The 21,396-nt window shown below is 46.6% G+C and overlaps 1 protein-coding gene across 1 annotated transcript in view; it reads left to right on the top strand.

Moving 5' to 3' along the window:
• Positions 1–21,396, top strand: part of LOC410856 (28S ribosomal protein S29, mitochondrial) — a 127,336-nt gene that overhangs the window by 50,272 nt on the left and 55,668 nt on the right. The window lies entirely within an intron of this gene.

The following is a 21,396-nucleotide window of genomic DNA, read 5'->3' as shown; positions in this document are numbered from 1 at the left end:
TCCCCCTCCTCTCTCCATGTTCTTACGAACGTTCACGTTTAAGGTGCATGCACGTCAGCCGACAACGCGTTTCGCGTTTTACGTTGGTATTCTTATAGAGCCGTTAACAGAGGAGATGCAGGCCGATTTTTTGATCGTAAGTAAACTTCTGTTAAACGATAATAGAAAACTAGGCAGGGATTTTTAATTAATAATACTCAAAATTACGATTCGAAGCATGCCACGATTCTTATTATCGCCTCTGTCGAATCGATCGAGGCGAAACTTTGATTTCTTCCATTCTCTGGGCAAACTCGATATTTCCTTCGATCGCTCAATCATTTCAAATACATGATCTCGATTCGCTCACTACGGTTTTCTTCTGCCTGGAAACGGCAACGAGGGGACAAAAGCGCTGCGCAAGCGGGGGACACCGGTTATCGGGAAACGGGTGGGCCGATCGGAAGAAGGCGCGAAGGAATTGGCGAGACAATGCGGCGCTGTAATTTGGCTGGTTTGTGACACGAGGTAATGGGAAGAAAGGCAGGGTTAAGTGAAAACTTAATGGCCTCGAGAGGCAAACCGTGTTACGTCCCGCCGCGCGTCTATTCCCAGCCGTATATTTAAACCGTTTAAGGCATTCCGAATCGTGAAAATAGCCCGATTTGCATATATACAGCCTCTGGAATTCATGAAAAATTCATGGGGGCCGAGTGGCGGTATACTCGGAATTATGCCTCCTTTACTATCAATTTCTTATTATTGCCCGACCCTTCCCATCCAGTCACTAAGACGCTGACTACGCTGAGAATAGGTAAATACGAACGGTATTATACGAAAGGGGGGAACGGGAGCAGCGGGGGAGGGCCTGTCCCACTACTTCTACGCGCGTACGGGTCCCGTTAAAAAGGGTCTACCTGAGGCGGCACCGTTTTCCACGCCGGCTCCCCAACAAATTGCATTGTTTCCTGGTGCACGGTGAACAACACCATCCTGCATACAGACGAATTAAATTATTGAGAAAAGGGACGCAAGAAATCTCCCTGCCCCTTTAAAGTCTTATTGTTGGTAACGTGATTTTCAAAGATGGCATCGTCGAAGGAGGAGGGAAGGGGAGTATTAATTCGCCAAATGAATTTAGAAATACAGGTCTAATTGTTGTTACGTAATTACCGGGTCGTTCGTTGTACTTTTCATTATTTATATTTGGTATATACCTTTCGAAGAAACGAGAGAGACTTAAACCGAGATCAAATTTGCTTAAGTTGAATGGAATTGTCGCGTAAAAATATATCGCGTGATTTCGCGAGAGAAAAGGAAAATGGATTGGATTTCGTTGAATCAAATTCGAGTGAAATTTGTCGCGTATAAATATATATATATATATAGTGGAAGAAAAGGAAAGAGAAGGGGGAGGGTGGAGATATCTCGATTCGTTGGCGGATAAACGACGGAAAGAGGGAAAAACTGGGGAAGAAGGGAGGGGAAACGCGTGTAAAAACGCAAACGAGTACGAGTATTTGAAAACGCTGCGCCGTGCGTTTTCGGGCCGGGATTTGTCAATGATATTTGCAGCTGACCACCGTTGGACAAAGCGAACCGGAAATAGGCTAGCAGTCGGAGATTCATTGTGCGCGTGAAACGCTGACGAACAATGAAATAAATAAAGCGGAGGAGGAGGGGGAGGGGGAGACGAAAGGCAAATCTAGGCGGCCGGTGGAGGGGAAGAATGATGAAATTGGTTTTGCAAGAATACGCGTTTTCAGCCACGTGACTGGAAATCAATTATGAGCGGATAACAAAAGCGACGCGCTATCGCTCCAGACTGATTGTATGACGGATCTCTGTGATCCGAGAACACAGAGTTGCGTACGTGCCGTGTTAATGGATGCGAGTCGAGACGGGATGAGCGAATCGGGACGAGGATGAATGCTGAGGGCGACGAGCTTAATTAATCGTCGTGTCAACATTTTTCTCCTCTCTTCCTTCCCTCTGCGAGAGAAACTTTTCTTTCTTTTCCTTTCTTTTTTCACCCGACCTTTCGAAACAATCGATCGGAAAAAATTAGCGCTACGATTTGATGGGAGAGGAGGAGAAGGAGATGATCCACGAAAGTCGAATCGATTTGCAACCGCGAAAGTTTTGTATGCACCGCGTGCATCGATAAACAGCCACCGCGGCGCGAATGGAAGGAAACTCGTTTATATAAACGAAACGATTTTCCACGCGGTGGAAAGGAAGGAGGAGGGGAAGCGAAAGGGGAGGGTGAAGGAATCGGAAGGAACGGGCGACTATCATCCGGAAGCTGGAAACAATGATATTCGCGTGCAGTGGGACGACGGTAGGTTTAGGTGTGTTCGGGGCGGCGAGTTGCGGCCCACTTTTGTTTCCACGTTCCTGAAAAACAAAGCTCGACCCAAGAACCGCGGTGGTGGATGGATGGATATTCACAACGAATCGTGCCGTCTTGAATGGAGGACAAGGGGAACGGGTCAAGCCGTGGAAATTTTTCTCTCGGCCGAGTGTTTGGTGTTTATAACTCGTTTTTCACGAGAAAAAAAAAAACCCTTTTCCCGCGTCTTTATGGACTTTTGTATCCCGTAAAAGAGAGAGAGAGAGAGAGATGAAAAAAAAGAATTCGCCTTCGTTTTCACGTTCAACCGTGGAACAATCCTCGATCGAGGCACACCCTTATACATATATATATATGTATATACATATATACGTTCCCTTCTCTCTTTGTCGCTGTACCGTGGCGAAAAGAAAATTACCTCGGAATAGGAACGTTTAAAACGTTCCGAACGTTTTCATATAATTTCGTTAATGCCGTTTATGGATAATAACTATAAAGCTTGGAAAATTGCGGGCGAAACGAGTGCACCTCCTGGAGCGGCGGCTCTCTCGTTGTCGGTGGCAATCTCTTCTTAACGCGGAGGAAGGCAGAAAGAGAGAGAGAGAGAGAGAGAGAGACACGCCCCTCCCTCGCCTTGTAAAACGATTTAAGCCGCGGCGAGCTTAAGAGCTTGACCTGAAACGAGCGCGACATGCCCCCCGGAATTACGAGAACACGATTTTACGAGCCGAAACAGCCTCAAGTATCGCGATATCCGCGTGGAACGACACGCCCGATACGCGCCACCCGCAGCTATAACGATTTCGTTATAACGATATTTCAAGGAGGCGACCGTTATTCACCATTAACCCGTCAATCGAATTTCCCTCGAAATTGTCGATCGCGGACGCGCCCCTTCTCCCCTCCGCCTTTAATCGATTCGTTATCCGCGGCTCACCGTCGGATAAAAATTACTTTTCCGCTCGAGGAAAAGGGAGGAGGGGAGGGGAGGGGAGGGGTGGGAAGAAGGAAAGCATTCTTCTTCAATTTAACGATTATTTCCCATCGATGGGTAAAGGGTGGTCGGTTATTTACGAGAGTGGAACCATGATTCACGCGTCGACGCCGAAAGATCCCGCCCCCGCCGACCGCCTCGAAATTACGGAAATTAAATTCTTCGTTGGAAGGGAAGGAAGAAGAAGGAGAGGAAAGAAAAAAGAAAGAGAGAGAGAGAGAGAGAAGAAAAAAAGAAGAACGAGGTCGTATCGTAAGGGGGGAGGAAGAGATATTTGCTTGTAAGTTTTACCCTCGCCTATTGTGCCAACTTTTCCGTGGCGTGGTTCCGCGTAAAGGTTGACCCAGTTTCTCCTTGAACTATTCGACGAGTTATTACGAATTCCTTTCGGATAGGCGGGGGAGGGAGGAAAAACACGGCGGAGGAGAAAGAGAAACGAATGGCGGAGGATCGGATGAAAGGAAGGATCCGGGGGAGGGGGGGAGGGGAGGCGCAACTGCCTCCCTCGTAATATCTTGATTCCGATACATCGCCACAGGCTGCGACCCCGTGGAAAACGAGTTTACGGTGACATCGGGGGAGGGAGGGTGATATAGATCCGGTTTCGTCCGAATGATGATGCAACCCTTTCGTTTTACGGCCATTCGCATTACCCGGGAAGAATAACTCGATCTCACGGAACGGCATGGAGATGCAACTTGGAGGAAAAACACGCGTGTATTCTCGGCTCGATTCTCGGCATTCGTAAAAATCGAATGCGCGAGATGGTATTCGATTTCTGATTCGTCCCGCGCCACCCGAGAAAGGAATGGAAATATTCCCCGTGTCTCGTTCCGCTCCTTTTTTGGACGACATTTCCGCCACGCGAGGATGGAAACAAGATGGAGGAGGGCAAGGGAATTGATGATCCGCGTTACGAAACGTCCGTCCTCTCCTCTGGCCAGCTCGATCTCGTTGGCGCGAGTAAAATGGCGCGAGGGAGATGGCGAAGAAGGAAAAAAAAAAAAAAAAAAAAACGGTGGTCGGTGCGCGTCTGTTGGCAGACGATAATGTAAAAAATGAGAAAGCGCGTGGCCAGCTACGAGGGACCAAATGCTTTCCGCCCAGCTAAAAGCGAAAGCGACAACGGTGCTGCGCGTTTAATGACGCGAAATGCATTTTCCAGCCAACCGGTTTAAAATGGAAGGTAAAAACGTACTAAAAACGCGCCCCCTACCACCGAGGCTTTCTAATTAAAATCAGTTTTAACCAGAACGTACGAGCAACGCGCCTCCTCGGCCAGGTGGACGCGCGTTAGGCTCGCCTCCCGCCACCAAACCAGGTAATCTCGTTTTCGATCTGAAACTTCGTTGCGGTCTCCTTCTCGACGCGCGGCAAACGAACGTCCAACTTTCTTTCCCGTTCGTTCGAAAAACGACCCATCCATTTCGTACCCTCCGATTTTTCCACGCGCTATTCGTCGTCGATTATTTATTACCAAGTAGCTCTGGACAAAATTCGTATACGAAGAAGAACGCAAGAATCCACGCGAGTCTCTTTCGAAGTCGGAGGCGAGCAAAGCTGAAGTCTTTCGAAAATCCTGCGAATACGTTACTCTCCCCGTTGGACTCGTTAAACACGTCGACTATCGTTCGAAATTACGATTATAGAATATAAGAGGGAGTCCTCCTGGACGTTAAACGATTCTTTTTTAAAAAGGGTAGTTTGCCAACGATCTCATAACTTAAAGGATGAACGTGGGGCGCCAAGCTGGCGTCCCCGTAAGAGAGATTCCGGTCGATATAAATCAACTACTTCCCTTTCTCGAAATCTCCTTGTCCCACCGCGAATATTTTTTCCCCTCTCCACGGCCGACAAACGGGTGGAAATTCGCGAACTTTATCATCCCTCCAACCGCCTTCCTCCTTACTTCCATCCCGATGGAAACACTGAATCGGTATGATCGGATGATCGCACGCTACGTTGGCCGCTAGCTCCACCGGTTACTTATCCCCCCATTCTCCTCTTCTTATTTTCGAACCTTCTTCTCGCCATTTTATTTCTTCCCGCCCTTCTTTCTTGTCGCCTGCACTCCACCCTCGCCCTTCCCCTCCACCTCGCCCTGTCATCGATCGCAATATCGCGGAAAAAGTCTCGAGTGTAACGTTACCCGCAACGTTCGACCTCGCAACAGCTGGCGAGTCGAACGAGTCGAGAAGAAGGACGGTTCGAAAAAAGGGAGAGGGGAAAAAAGAAGAAGAAGAAGGAGGAGGAGGAGAAAAAGGAACAATCGGGTTTCTCTCGGTTAATTGATCGGCGGTGATATCGGTGGAAATCCATCTCCTGGTCGTAAATTAATCCTCCCCAACTATTCCCACAATCGTCACCGCTTTTTCTCGATCGACAAAAGTTACGGGAAATCGGGAATCCCTCCCCCCCTCCCCGTGCTTAAAAGGAACGAATTTTCAGCCCGGCTAAACTTTCGATTCTTCCTCGATCGGGTATCGCTCTTTAACGGACCGTAGATCGTTTCCCTTTCGTCCTTGTTTAATTAATTGCCTCGATAAATGGGGGAACGAGGAGGGAGAAGTCGGAGAGAAACGGAAAACAGGATGGCGGCCGATGCGGAACGCGATAGTTGGCGGAGAGAGATTCATCGGTGGAGATGGAAGAAAGCTTAATTGGCGGATAGGATAAGAAGGGAGCTCCGTACGTTATTATTCCGTTGATCGCAGAATCTCTGGAATTTTTCTTTTTTCCTTTTTTTTTTTTTTTTTAACCGATTGCTTTTTCATCTCTTAAAAATTAATTATATCGGCGAAATGCAGCGAGCGAATAAAATTTATCCTCGATTCGAAAACGAGCGCATCGATTTGACCGAATGTGTGCACGACAAACATACGTATACCATATGTACACGCCGCGAGGAAGTTACTCTTTTTCATCGATAAACAGGCGTGGCGATCGCTACGATACGAGCCGGGCGCAAAGATCGCAATGAGACGTGAGAGAGAGAGAGAGAGAGGGGGGGGGGGAAAGGGGAGAGAAAAAAGCTGATGGGTTGAAGCGAGTGATCTGGCAGCGGCCACGCGAAGCCTCATTTTTCACCGCAAGAATCGTCGTTCTTAGGGCTTCGACCTCCGACCCGTACAAATAGGGAACGTCCCTCGAAACGGGGAATCTTCTATCAGAGGAACATTCCTCGATCCCCGGGGGCAATTTGTGCGTAGTCGGGCTTCATAAATCCTGGCCGAATTTTTATGCGAAAACAGGTCGGGGAGAGGGTGGGATTGCCGCGAATTAATAAATCTCTAAACTTCGATACTGGCTAGAAAGCTAGTCGTGGAGGGGTAACGTGAAGGAATTCGCGGTATTTCAATATAAATATCCGCCCTTACTCGAACGAAATCGTGCCAAAAATTGCGGGCTATACACTCGTATATGTATATATATGTATATGCAAGCCGTAATTTATAATCGTTATTACGGTGGCGGAGTCTGGAAAGGGGGAGGGGAGTCAAGGTGGGAACGATTCAACGGTATATCCATTTGGAAATCCTTCGAATCCTTCTCTGCGGAATTGGACCGCAAGTAGGACCGTGAAGGTGCAAATTGCCGTCCTAATTTGTCGCCCCTTACTCGAAAGCTGGTCGCATCCGTGGATTGGACCTCTCGACGCGAGAAATGGAAAGAGGAGAAGAGAACGAGGAATTTTTCTTTTTCTCGAATTTTATCGTTATGAATTGAACAGGGCCATTGTCACGAGACGCGATCCTTTTCTCCACTCTTTTCTTGGACTCTTCTTACCCTTAACTTTTCTCTTATATCCAAGTGGAATTATACAACGGTGAAATTAATAGGGAAAAAATTGCGGAAAGGAGCGGAAAAAAAAGCGCCTTCTTTCGTGGAACTCCCGCGTGCACCATCCGCACGTGTAACCCCGAAAAACCGATCTTCCGCGTCTTCAACCTGTTTTTCCAACCCCTATGCTCTCCGACACGATAAAAGCATTATCTGTGGGAGGGAAAAGTTTGGAGGGATCGCAGGTGCCGTCCTCGAGAGGATGGGAAAAATTGATCTTGCTGAAAGTTTGGGTCGTCGCGATTTATTAATACGTTTTACATTCAATCAATGTTAAATTCAGAGAGAGGTAAACAGGGTGGAATTAGAGGGAGGGAAGATGTATGTACGTTAAGAAGAATACGTTAATATTCGAATAAATTTATCGAGAATTCTTCTTGGCCGAGCGAGGAAAAGAGATTTAATAAGGTTTGGATATCGAAATTGGATATAATTGAAATCGAACACCCGATATGTCAACGAGATCGATACCGGGGGTATAATAAAACTTTCCCTGGATAAACGCGAAGATACGGTGTGAACGAGCCATAGTTCCGATCGAACTGAAACGGGAATACGCTTGCCCTCAAGATATTTATTATATTTCGAGACTTCCATTTCCAGATTACTTCGCCTTTCTCTAACCCGTGTCCCCGGCTCATGGATAATGCGACCCGGACGAGTTTTCAACCGATTCGAGGGAACTCGACCACTCAAAGAAATGAACGCGATCGACCGATCAACAAGGGAGGGAGGGGAAACGTCGACAACTAAATTACGATTGCGTATCATTGGTGGACGACGATCGAACAATCGATCTTAATTGTGCAACTTGAATTTCCAACTGTTCCCCTCCTCCCCTCCTCCCCTCCCCCCCGTTTTCCGCGAATCGACAACGCGCTCTCTTTATTTCTGCATTCGCGCGTCAAGAATGGAAGAAAAACGGATTCCGGACGAACGATCGGATCGAACGTAAATTATTTATCCGTTTTTCCCTTTTTTTTTTTTTTCCCCCCCTTTCTTTCTTTATCGATGGAAACGAGAAACGACAATCGAAAAATAAACACAATAGCCAATCTCGCTAATAGAGGATCGATCGAGGTAAAAAAAAAAAAAAAGAAAAAAAAGGAAAGAAAGAAAGAAAGAAAGAAAGGGGGAGGAAAAAAACTCTGCGGACGAAACTCCTGCTTCCCATTTAAATCGTGAGCGCATTATATTCTTAATAACTCGCGTGATCAGTCAAAGTCGAAACGCGAAACGGTTCGGAGAAAAGAAAATCGAGAAGGTTGGGCCTGAGAGAAAAGTAACGTCGTTTCCGCAATGATCGTGCCATCGTCCCGAGCAAGAGCGTTTCAATTAATCTCCGGCAAGCCCCTCTTTTTCTTCAAATTCATCCTCGTCATCCCCTTTGCCCGGCGTGATTACGACGCCGCCTCGGCTGCTACACTTCAATTAATCTGCATAGACTCCTCAATGCAGAAGGAAGAAGATCCAGCAAGCATTGAGACCGAGTTTATTTGTCTGACGGCAAGGAATTAATCCGCCAAAGTGACGCGACACAACAAGTAACGGAGTCGAAACTCGGCTTTTTCTGGCCGCCACCCCGCAACCTACTGGTCCTCCCCCCCGTGCTTTTTCATTCACCCCCCACCACTCCTACCCCGCGGAAAACGTTACAACCTTGGAATCCTTGTCTATTCCTAGATCGAGAGAATTGTCTCGTCAGCCCTGTTGAACATCGAATCATTATCCCTCCATCGTGATCGTCCCTTTTCTTCGTTCATCCAACCCTGGTTTACTTTCCTTCTTTTTTTCCTTCTAAACTACCATCGATTTTTCTTTTTTTCCTTTTCTTCTCCTATTATTCCTTTACAATCCGATGATTCCGAGGGATTCCCAAGAGCAACGCGCCACGATTAAACGACTTCGCTCAACGATTCTCACGCGTCCGTGCCCCCATTACGCCCTGCCCATCTGTCATACTCGTCATAGAGGCGACCCTTGTTTTCGTTCCTTAAGTGGACACGCTGGATATATAAACGTACACATATATATTATTATATATATCACGCAGGTCCTCCGGGTCAGCTATACTCCCTGGATCCTCGTCGATCTTCTGCGAGACGACGATAACGGAGGACCGTGTATTCTCGTTACATCCTTGAGAAACAAAGAGAAACAACGGATAATCCTCTATAGGTGTAATCATCGATCCGTGAGTTATTATTAATAACGGGGCGAGTCCACGCGAGTGAAAGAAGCAATAAGTCGCGATAAATCGTATCAATTAAACGATATATCGACGCGATCCAACCTCCTCCTTGGAGTGTTTCGAGGGGCAGCGCAAGTGGCTCGAGTGGCAAGGGACTATCGAAGGGGCTGAAAGGAGGAAAGTCTTTGGAAAGGTGGTGGAAGGCGCAAGAGGAGTAAAGGTGGAGGAGGGAGGGAAGGATCGAGGGAGTGACTTACGAGGCTGGAGGCACCGCTTCGAGGAGGGAGGAGGGGGACAACGGGGCGTTGTTTACCCTTTATTTATGACAAAAGTTTGGCCAGATTTCGCGAATACGCGGTCCCAGCTCGGTTAAGCTGTGGAGGCCCGGTCGCAGGGGTTGAACGGAGAGGGCGAAAGCCGGTTTGGAGGGGGTTGGTAGCCGGCTGCAGCCAGGGGTGACGGAAGGGGGATGGGCAGAGGCTCAGCCATGCAGTCATTTGTTAATGTCATCCTGCCATCCCTGCTGTTCTTCACCCTCCCTCCCCTCTCTGCCATTCCACTCTGCCACCCTCGTTGCCAACCTAGCACTGTCCTATCCGCCCGACTGTTACCCGTCTCATATGCGATAATAAGCGGGCTAGTTAGCCGTGCGCCCGGCCTAACGATCCTTTTGTTCCTCCGCTTTTTTTTCTTTCTTTCTTTCCCTTTCTTTCTCTCTTCCTCCCCTCTTCCTATTTCCACCGAGAGAGAATCGCGCCAGGAGGAGGAATCGTAGTAATAGTAGCGGTGAGAATCGAGAATTCGAACGATATTTCTTCTGATCCTCGTCTCGTTCAGGTAAAAGGATTCGAATGAAGGTGAGAACCGTTTCGATAGCGCGACAAAAAGTTATTTTGTTTGCGTTTAGAGAGAGATAAATATATATATAGGGGATCCAAGTTTTCATGAAGCGTTGTGTGCGAAGTATTGTTTAACGATGCAAGCGAATTCGATGGATTTAGAGAGGTTAATGAAGGAGATCACCAAACTTCGCGTCAATTGCGCGATGGCCGACGAGGAATTCACGAGGAATTCACACAAGACAGAGAATATTTTTGTTGACCATCATTGAAGATCGTTCGAGAATTTCTACTTCTCTCTCTCCCTATTATTTTCTCGATACATGTAGGAAATATTTTTTTATCGGTCGACGAAAAAATACGATACGTCGTAATTTCGTGAAATATTTTTATCTCAACATTTCGTCGCGACAGGTATCGTCGCGCTGATGCAAAAACCGAGTAAGCGAGTTAACTCGTTATTAAATGCGTCGAGCTTGTTCGAGTTTATTTATTCATTACGGGAATATCTGGCGCTTTGTACACGCTCGCGGAGAAAAGGAATTCGTTGAATCCCGTAGCCCGGAATTATACGGGGAGTTTGAATAAAACGGGAAATTTTACTCGGAAGGTAAGGATGATCAGTCGTTGCGTCGGGCACGCACGGTTGAAAAGAATGAGTTAACGTACGGTAAGCCTGAATTTACAGGAGAGGGTGGCATTGTCGCGGACCCATCAATTGCCTATTAAGGCTGGGATTGAGAATCCCTGCATGGGAAAGGACGGGAGAGTCGTGCACGCCGTGTATGAGGTAAGAGGGTTGCTACGATGCACGGCAACGTTTCCGAAGGAAATTTACGAACCGGAAGGAATGTTGAGATAAAATTTAATATCACAGTCCGCTCGGCATTCGGACCGATGCGATTTAATCCCTGCGAGGATCTTTTAGGAATAAGCAAACACGATTGTACGGAGGAATAACGAACGCGGAAGATATTCTTGGATGGAAAGGAAGAAAAAAAGGGAAGGAGGAAAAAAACGTTAACGTATTGTACTCTCGAATAAAGAATTTCCTTTTCCAACAGATATTCGTCTAAACAACATTTCGAGCTCCGCTCGTCGTGATGCAACTTAAATGATATTAAAAGATTCCATTCTTTACAGGAAGGAAGAACGGTTACTAGGAGAGAGAACTGAAATAAAAGATCTCTCTCTCTCTCTCCCCTTTCTGCCCTTTGAGCGGAATAATTAATGAAGTCAACTTTGGTCCGGCGATAAACACTCCCTCCCCCTTGCGAAACGTAATTACCAGCTTCTTATTAAGAGAGATTCCCGTGGAATAAGAGATATTGCCGCAACGTAAATAACGTAGGAGGAGGAAGGGTGGGAAGAGAGAAACGCGCAAACGAAGAATCTGTTTCGAAGGAGGGAGGGGAAAAAGGCGATGATTCTATCGATCGAACGAAATTCGCGAGTGAAATTTCGTCGAACAAGAGCATCGAATATATGGGAAGGGATCGATTGTAAACAGACGCGTATCTTTCGCGCGCGAAAAAAATCGGGAGGAAAAGTAGGCGAGAAAAGTACGTGGACGACGTAAAGACGCGTAACCCCAACCGATTAGGGGATCGTGGCAGTTGATAATTGGACACGCGTTTGTTTGGAGGCCGGCCGCAGGTGAAGTGCTTCTTGATCGGGCGCGTGCACTAATTGGGAGCGCAATTAAAAGCTGCGCCGCGTTATCCCGGGGGAGAGCCGACAATCGAGCGCGTCCTGGCTGGCGGTGTGACGTGATCAAAACAAAGTGCGGCCTCCGTGCGGGGATCACGGGCACTCGCGGCCGCGCGACAAGGGCGAAAGAGGGGGAGGGCGGAGGTCGAGGACAGCGGAGGCGGAGGCGGCACGTGTGGGGTGGCATGCCGGGCGCAAAACAAAAACCGACGGAAATAAAATAGAAAGACGGAGCACGTTAATTGACTGAGCCGACACGGGGAGCCCCCCCCCCCTTTTTCGAACAAAACGTGTCGACGACGCGTCGATGCTGACACCCCGCGTGTCTCTCGCGCTCGAGTGCGTTCCTGTCGGAATACTGATTTTCATTTTTTTTTCTTCTTTTTTTTTCTACTTCTACAACAACAACGCAAGGCGGCCACAATGGCGCGCGTACACGAATGAACCAACGCGAGGAAAAGAGGAGAAAACACCGAGGAGAAGATGGAAGAAGAGATGGATGGTGGTAAGAGTTATCGCGCCCGTACAATCGCGATTCCGACGAAATTTTCTGCGCTCTCCTGCTATGGTATCGTCAAATTAAATGATGCATTAAATTACAAATGAAAATTAACGATATTAGTCGCGAAACTTTGTTCGAGGAATCGAATTGAGACGAGGGAGCGAAAATGAAAATATAATATTCGATAATTGAATATCGACGGGCACAGATCCGGTTAGACAGATCCTCGTTTCCATCGATCGTAGATTATTTATTTATTTATTTCTTTTTTTTTTTTTTGCACTCGACACAACAACGAAACGATCACTTCGTTCCCGAGTGAATAAGAGATACGGCGCGCGCGCATAATTGTCGATAATTTATTTTCACTCACGACCGTTTTTATCGCTTACCATTTGAATAAATAGAAAATCACCGATGGCTCTCGTTGCTTTAAATTTCATCGTCCTCCACCCCCTTCCTCCTCCTCCTCCTCTGCTCTCCGTGAAAATGGCTCGATACGTTAAGTATTTTACGACATCGTTACAAAAAAAAAAAAAAAAAAAAAAACTCCACCGGCTGCGTATCCAAAAAGTGGTAATACAACGGGGTCCAAAAACTGGAGGATATTAAACGTTGAATGCAAATCGATTTTTCGTACTCGGATATTCCGATTAAAATATATTTTAAACGGGGGAGGAGAAGGAGAGAGAACGAAGAGATATATATATATAGTAGTGGTTGAATGCCAGAATGCGTTGAATTCTGGCAAATCGCGATAATGCGGCCATTTCGAAATTGCCACTTCGAGTCTCTGATATTTTCATTCGCTTAATTATACGCGTTGAAACTCGACGATACCAGCACTTCGACAAAGCTATCGCAGACGGGGAGGATTATTCCGTCTATTCGCTATCCAGGACGAGGACGAGGACCGGTCTCGGGCCAACTTAGTTCCCTCCATTGTTTGCCACGCGATACAGAGTCGTGGATCCTCTGGCGGATTCGAGGATCGTTTCACGATCACCGATTATATTGAACTTGTTGAACCACGTATCGGCGTCGAACTTTATCAAAGAAACGATCGGGAACCGTACACCGTGACACCGAGAACGTTGTGAAACGAATCGTACAATTAGACCGGTTGTTCCCGAATTGGGATTATTCGTTTCGTTCCTATATTCCTCTCGATCGGCGAACAAAAGAATGGCGGCGGATGGACGCTCTTTCCAGATCGAGGGCGTTGCTCGAAAGCTACTTTGACGATGAAACGAAATTATCGTTGACGAAATTGCGATCTGCGGAATCTGCTGGTAGTGAACGCTCATCCGGAGACACGTTTCAAGCACGTTTGTCGCTGCCAGCTAGATAGGCAGCTCGTCGATGGAAGATAATCGATACATACCGATCGTCCATTAATTAGGATTTATACATAATAAACAATTTGCAAATGCGCGAAACGACGATCGTTGCGCGTCGTCGACCATTGTTCGCGCCTAATTGATTTCACCGGCGAATGAAATCCGGCCCCGATTTATTCTCGTGGCGAGGTATTCTCGAGCGAGCGCGGCCAACAAACCTGGCTGACAAAACCCGTTGTGTTTTACATAATTGCCGTGAAAATTACGCGCGTAATTTCTGCCCACTATTTCTGACCTTTATTAATTCACGGCCGGGGGAGAAATGGGGGGAGCAGGGTCGGCCTCGATTGATGCCCCACGAATCACTACGCCCCATTGATATACGTGTTTGAGCGATTAATGCGACCAACGATAACGCACGCTGCCCTTTCATCGAGCCTCCCGGTCGAGAAGTTATTACGACTAGAAACACGTTGTTATTACGAATACGGATCCGCCGTTCCGTGCAAAAACCGAGCACGAACTCTCTCTCTCTCTCTCTGCCCTCTTCTCTTCTCTTCTTTCTCTCTCTCTTTATCCGGCGGTCGGCCGTAATTTATTTTGGCAACGAACCGCGTAATTAACCCCGATCACGAGGAATTCCTTTGTTGGCAACTGCGTCATAATAATCGATAATTCACGGCGTGCTCGCCAATTTTCAGGAATCAATTGGCGCGGCTCAATTTCCTTTGCTCGGAAAGGGTCGAGTGGAAACGATGGAAAGCGTAACGATGGAAGAAGGAGCACAGCGGGACGATTCAGTTTTTTAAATCGGTGCTCACGACCGAGGGAAGGATATAATTGCATCCCCGACGACTCTCGGAAATTGATCGGCCGTTGGTGAATCGTTAATTCGACCGACGAACGGAGAAGGATGTAGCCTCGACGAGGAGGAGGAGGAGGAGGCGTTCGTTTCGGCTCGAAATTGCTTCGACAAAAGCCAACGACAAGCGACGGGGACAAAGAATGGCGTATATGCGAGAGCAGTTAATGAACTTATCCGAGCAAGAAGTTTCGGCGGCCGACCATCGATAGCCGAGATGCCCCGAGAGGAGCAACTATTATGTTCAAGTTTGCGCATTAATTCGGCCGTTGACCTAAGCCCCCCGAAGTTGCACTGCTTCCAGATATCCCTCAAAGTAACCGTTCGAATTTCCAGCGGGGAACTTGTCACGCCACCGGTGTTAAAGGCTTTCATTACGCAATCGTTCCGTGGAAAGTTGTTTCCATGACCTGGAATCGACGATTGCCCCCCGACCATGAAAACCTTGAAATATTTTTCAAAGCGATTCCATTTCGAAACAATCGTCGATCCGATCTCGGAGCCGACGAGAAGAAAACTCGTCAGATTTTCCAAGATTCGGTTATCGATATCGAGAATCGAATTAACGAAAATTCTTGAGAAAGAAAAGGGGGATGAAATCGTTTGAAACGCGTGATAAATAGGAATAGATGGAGGTGATGATTTTTTTCCAAGTGGTTTGTGATTCGCTCTTGAAATTCTGTATTTCGATATCAAAGCTAAGTCCCGAGCTCTCTTCGGCCATTGTACTCGAACGAACTTGGTGAACCATTGTCGCGCGGTTTGGAAGAATGGCTCGACGATATACACATATATACGGTATACCTTAATGGAAATAAATTATTGAAAAGAGATATCGGGACGCCGACCTACATTTCGAATCAGCCCTCCAACTTTCACCCGATAATCGGTCCGAATTCGTCCTCGTTAGAATTATAATGATCAATCGATTATATTTATTTGACGCTTAAATTTATAACAAACTTATTGAAATTAATTGATAATTAATTGGTCGATCGTTAATTGAGCCGGGTGCGTTGAGCCGGATATCAACCGGGTATTCGTGGTACGCGGCTCGGGACGGGGATAATCAGGGGGTTGAACTATAACGTGAAAATTTCCCCCTTTACGATAGTTGGTATAAAATATCCGTATAAACGTTCTCCAATTTTCGATGCGTTTATAAACGACCGAATTAATGAAAACTGTAACACTGACGGCAATTTCGGCCAATAAGAAACAAGAACCTCTAATTACAAATATGTTCTCGTAGGATCGTCAAACTTTATCGAGTATTCAAAACGTTCCTTCTTCTCTATTTAAGAAATATATAGCGCCTAAATATACGAAGGAATAAATGTCGATCCGAGAAATTATTATTCGATTCGCTTTCTCGATTCATCCCCGTTGCTCGACAAAGCGGTTCCCTCGCCCTAATCGACAATCGATTTGCCGCGAAAATCAAACTCGTTAGTTTTAATCAAATAACAGGGGCGAGGCGTTGTAACGGAAACCAGTTATCCTTGGCGAACTATCGCCGTTGAAAATCGAATTGTTGGCGCGTTCGAGCTCGGCCGGAAGCCACCCTCGGACGGAGGAGGAGCGGGCGAAACTTGGAAACGGTGGCGTTCCACGGGCCGGTGGTGGAAACGATGGTAGACACGTGCGTGTTTTCTCAGTCGGGAACGACATATTTGCACGATGTAACTGCGAGAGCCGGGTAAATATTTAGGATGCGCGCTATGCGCCGCAATTTCATCCCTCGCCTCGCCACCAGAAACCTCGAATACAACGGAATTTCCACGGAGTTACCCGCCATTTTCTCCTCGCTCTTCTCGTCGTCGTCGAGAACGGGTGGCGCGAAAGGATTGAAACGGGGCGGAGGAACGAGGGGGGGGCAGGCAGAGATTTTAACCGAAAAGTCGTGGACCAGCACGCGACGGGGGGAGGGGGACGGCGGCTCGTCGATCGGATTTTATCGACGCACTCTCCCGCATTGCATTAGCGATTCCACTTCCGATCCGGCCCTCGATTTAGTTTTATGTCGAAACTAAAACGCGGGGTCGCGAGAGCTCTCTCGGTCGAGTGGAAAGTGGCCTCATAAATAATTCAGATAAAAACCAGCCAGCAGCTTTTTTAACAGCGAATTTTTACCAACTGTATGGATAAACTACATGGTACAGGAGGATAAATGGGGATCGATTCGTGCGCGTTGATTCCTATTTGCAAACCCCCGATTAAATCTGTAAAGGGTTAACACCGAGTCGGCCAACGAGGCGAGGGCAAATAACGAACAAATTCGTTATTTCGTTATTCTTGGTGAACCGCGCGCGACTCGCGTGGCGGTAACGTCGTTTCTTTCTATCGTTACAATAATCGTTATCGCGTGCGACCTCTACCGAAACGCCTCTCTTTCCCTCCACTTTTGTCTCGTTCCATTCTCAACTATTTATACGATCGTTTCGACCCAAATTGCCACCGATATTACTCGCGGTGCCCGGCCACCGAGCATCGAGAAGACGGAAAAATCCCGAAACTGTTATCGAGATGCCCTCTTTGACGTCGAACCTCGTAAATCCCGGCCAAAGACGAGAAAAAGGGAAAAAAAGAGGAACCGTCTCCTCCGCTCTTTCCACCTCTTGGTACTTGGCCACCGATACCCTTGGCGAAATTTCATTTCTGCCCCCTCTTTGTCGCTCTTTCTTCCTTCTTCCTTCCACACCCTCTGCAACCCTCCTCGGCTATCGCGATAGATGATGGCTTCCACGGGAGAGGAATCCTTTGCGAATCCACGCAACCTCCAACCTCGTTATCTCTCTCTCTGACCTCGATCTAAACTGTTGACCTTCCGTGCCTCGCTTCTACTCGCGTTATATCGCGGCCGCGTTGCAAGCTCGATCGAAACGTAAATCGTATTCGCGGTTTGTTATTTCCTGTGCCACGAAAAATCCATTTTCCATTTTCCGAGGAGGGGTGCGCGCCACCTCGAGATCTTTTCCTTTCGTTTCACGCGTTCCACTCGCCGTCGACAACGTCGCGAAACGTCGTCGTCTGATCGCATCGATCAACGATGATACGTTTCGCCGGGGCTTTTCACTCGCTCCCTTCCCCTCCGAGTGCTCGAGAACAGTGTTCATGGATTTGTAGCGAAGTGTATGGTGTGTAAAGTAATCCAAGATTGCGGGAGTGGAGAATTTTACAATATTAAAATTAGAAAGGGGGAACGGGTTCGAGATCTAAGATCTGAGATACGTTTTGATATATTTTTGTAAAAAGAAAAAAAGGGAGGGAGAAAATTATATCGGTCGTCGTTTACGGTTTTTGATTGAGTTACGGGGAGAGGGAAGAGATTTAGAGTCGGATAACGGAGTGGTGGGAAATAAAAATAATACGTTAGACGGGGCATTAGCTCATTTCCGCTTGAAGCGAGGAGTGAAGGTATATATGTATGTATATATATATATATATATACGTGAGTGTATGTTTGTAATGACTTCTCTTTCCCTGATTATGACTTATGCCGCGTAAAAATTTTACATTCGTGCGGTCGAAACTTTTTTGTTGACGATAATGAAAGAAAGGAAAAAGAAGAAGGAACGAAAAGGCGATGGAAAGAAATGTTTGCTTATAGATATCAATTCGCGCTCCGATCATATTCGAATAATTTAATTTAATATCGTAATGGGATGAGCGTAATGTACACACTACCGAAGTTTATATAATTTAACAATTACGTTAATAATTATAATCATAGTTCCAGAATTAATCCAATGTTTAAAACGACAAATCATCCGATCATTTCCATAAATCTAAAACGATACCAATTTAATGAGTTCGACGTTACGTATAATTACATAGGGAAGGCATTTAAAACCATCAATTTTCGCGAAATCAATTAATAAAATGGCATGTCAAAACGCGTGGCGTACACGCGATATCTCTATCTTAATGCGTGTCACATCCACAATGTAATTTGAAAAATTGTAATTACTCTGGACGAAGAGCGGGTTTTTTTTTTTTTCGCGACACGACAAATCGATACAATCGTCCCACGTATCGTAAGAAACAATATACAATTGTCTGTGCAGCTGTTTCTCTCCCATCTTTTTTTTCTTTTCCCTCGAATAAATCAATTATCGAACGCTCGAACACTTTTCGAGACTATTTAATTATTATTCTTAATTATACGCACAAATGTGAAAATTTAACGTGGTTAAATTCGTTAGATTGGCTTTCGAAGAAGCATTCATCGCGTATAATATTCTTAACGAGAAGAAGATTATTGATTTTAACTTCTGTAAATGTAAGTCTTTCCGGTTATAAGCGGGGCTCGAAATTTCCCTGAAATTTAACCGATCTCGTGTTTGCTGTCAAAATTCTCCGTCCTGTTTCTATAATTTCCTTTTCACGATTTCATCGTATCCGCTCTTGTTTTTTCTTCGAGGTAGGGATGACGGTCGCAACTACGAATTACAATTAAAACGATAGCTCGATCAGCTAAGCTCGTGTATTATAATCAACCCCTTATTGACGATTCAGCCGAGTTTGCAGTATAAACGCAACATATCCGCGCTGTTTTTGTTTCCGTTCCGTGTTCTTGCTATCCTTTATGATATTTTTCGTTCTTTCCACCACGTTTCGAGGCGTGCGGCATCCCATCGCTTATTAGCTCGGAGGGACGGAAATGAAAGGACGATAATCTTTGAACCCGTTGATTACTACGCGCGATAATTGAGCAAACCTAACACCTGGAAAACCAGTTTCTCGGCCACGATTTTGCGTCGATGAAATTCGGTTTCGATATACACGCACGAGAGAGAGAGAGAGAGAGAGACGAATAAATTGCACTTTGCAATCACGAGCGAAAATCCCATTAATTCGATCGAGTCGCGAATTAATTTCGCCCCTCTTCCCCAATTTGTTGCAAGACGATTCCACCCGATAAGACGTACGATCGATCCATCGATCGATCGATAAAATCATCGGCGATGGAACGCGGATTACGATCCCGAAACCGGTTTTAAAACGCGTCAATCCTCCTCTACGCTCCATAAAGGACATCTTTTTCGATCCGCTTTTCCTCCTCCTCCTCCAGGAATTCAAAATTTCCTTCCTCGAAAACGAATCGCCATAAATTGCCGGCAAAGTATTCATATAGAGGGACAGGTATGGAGGGGGGGGGGGGAGGGACAGATTGACGCGTGTCACGATAAAACTTTTTATCATTCGCTCGGTCCCGTATCGAAATAAATCAATTTTCGCGGGAGCTGTCCGCGGCTGATGGATAATTTGTGGCCGACGAGCTACGAGACCAGTCTCCCGAGAAAAATAACGCTACAGAACTCGGTGTCGAAACAGCGGCCAGTTCTGTTTTTCGAACCCGGTTGCGTCCAAAACTGGATCGTTCGAAGAATGGAAGGGAATGGAAACTCGAGTTTGTTCGATTAATTAAATATAACGCGCGTAAGATGCGTCGATAACTCTTCTCCAAACGGGGGATATTTTTGTATCCTTCCCCTCCTCCCTTGCGATGAAATTCAAAAGCGTGTCTCGGCACAGAAAAAAACTCTCGTCGAGTTCTCTCGAGCTCGTTAAAGAGAGAGAGAGAGAGAAATGGAAAATATTCGAGAAAAGAATTCGGGGGTCGTATAATTAACTTTCGAAATAATCGAAATTCTGCCTTTTCACCGCCGTTCCCATTCTTCTCTCCCTCGCCGCGATCTTCTTCCAATTCCTCCTCCTCTCTCTCTCTCTCTCTCACTTTGCCTCAAATCGAATGGAAGATCCGGCATTTTGTACCCATTGTCGCGTTGATTAATGCAATCCTGTATGAGCGCGGTTATAATAGTAAAGTCGTAATCGAACGCGTATGTGCATTATCGAGGGGAGGAGGAGGGGGGAAGGGGGGATATTCAAGCCCCGATAAATGGCGGACGGCGTTTGTGCGAGGCGCGGCTTGGCCGTGAGAACGGGAGGATGTTGATACAGCTGATAATTCAATAATTATCATCGGTCGCGTTAACCGGTATAATGGCGGCGGCGACGAAAGGTTTCCAAACCGTTCCCCCAACCTCCTCCCTCCCTCTCTCTTTCTTTCTCTCCTTCGTTCCTTCGTTTCGCGATACAAAGCACGAATTCCGCAGGAGGGAGGAGAATGGAGGTAACGAATGGAGGATCGAGGAAGGAGGAGAAACTTTTTCCAACGAAGGTTCATCAGGTATTCCCTGAATATCACCTTTAAAAAAGCCTCATAAAATATTCAATCGAGGATGGGCATTGAAAAAAGGAATGTTTAATGACGCGGCATGGAAATGGAAACTCTCCTCTCCTCGAGATAGAAGGGGTCGGCTGCCAAAAGGCATCCGAGATTGATAAAACGAATTGATCCCCGCGTATTACTCGCGCGATCCTCTCCCATCGATCGACAGACTAAACATAATTAATCCTGCCAATTATCGGCATGTAAAACTCGGGCCTTCCGTGGCCAACTAATTCCATTAACCGGCACGCTTAAACGAGGCCGATTATCGGGAAGACTTGAAACGGGGCGCTCGTTAAGCGACGATAAGGGACCACCTAGCTTTTGGTAAACTCGACAAAATTCTCTTCGCGTGGTGCTGACACCCACCCCCGTGGGGTAGAATCGATTCCCCTCCCCGAGATCGAGATACGGTTGTGCCACACACACACACAACATCTTCGAAGGTAGTTACTTTCATAAAGATCGTATCTCTTCGTATTCGAATATCGGTCGATAAATCTTCGTTCCGCCGGGGTTGAAGTAAAATCCGCGGAGGAGGCAAACGA

This window comes from Apis mellifera, linkage group LG2 (assembly GCF_003254395.2).
Source record: "Apis mellifera strain DH4 linkage group LG2, Amel_HAv3.1, whole genome shotgun sequence".
In the NCBI taxonomy this organism is placed as follows: domain Eukaryota; kingdom Metazoa; phylum Arthropoda; class Insecta; order Hymenoptera; family Apidae; genus Apis; species Apis mellifera.
This window is presented reverse-complemented; position numbering and strand designations above follow the sequence as displayed.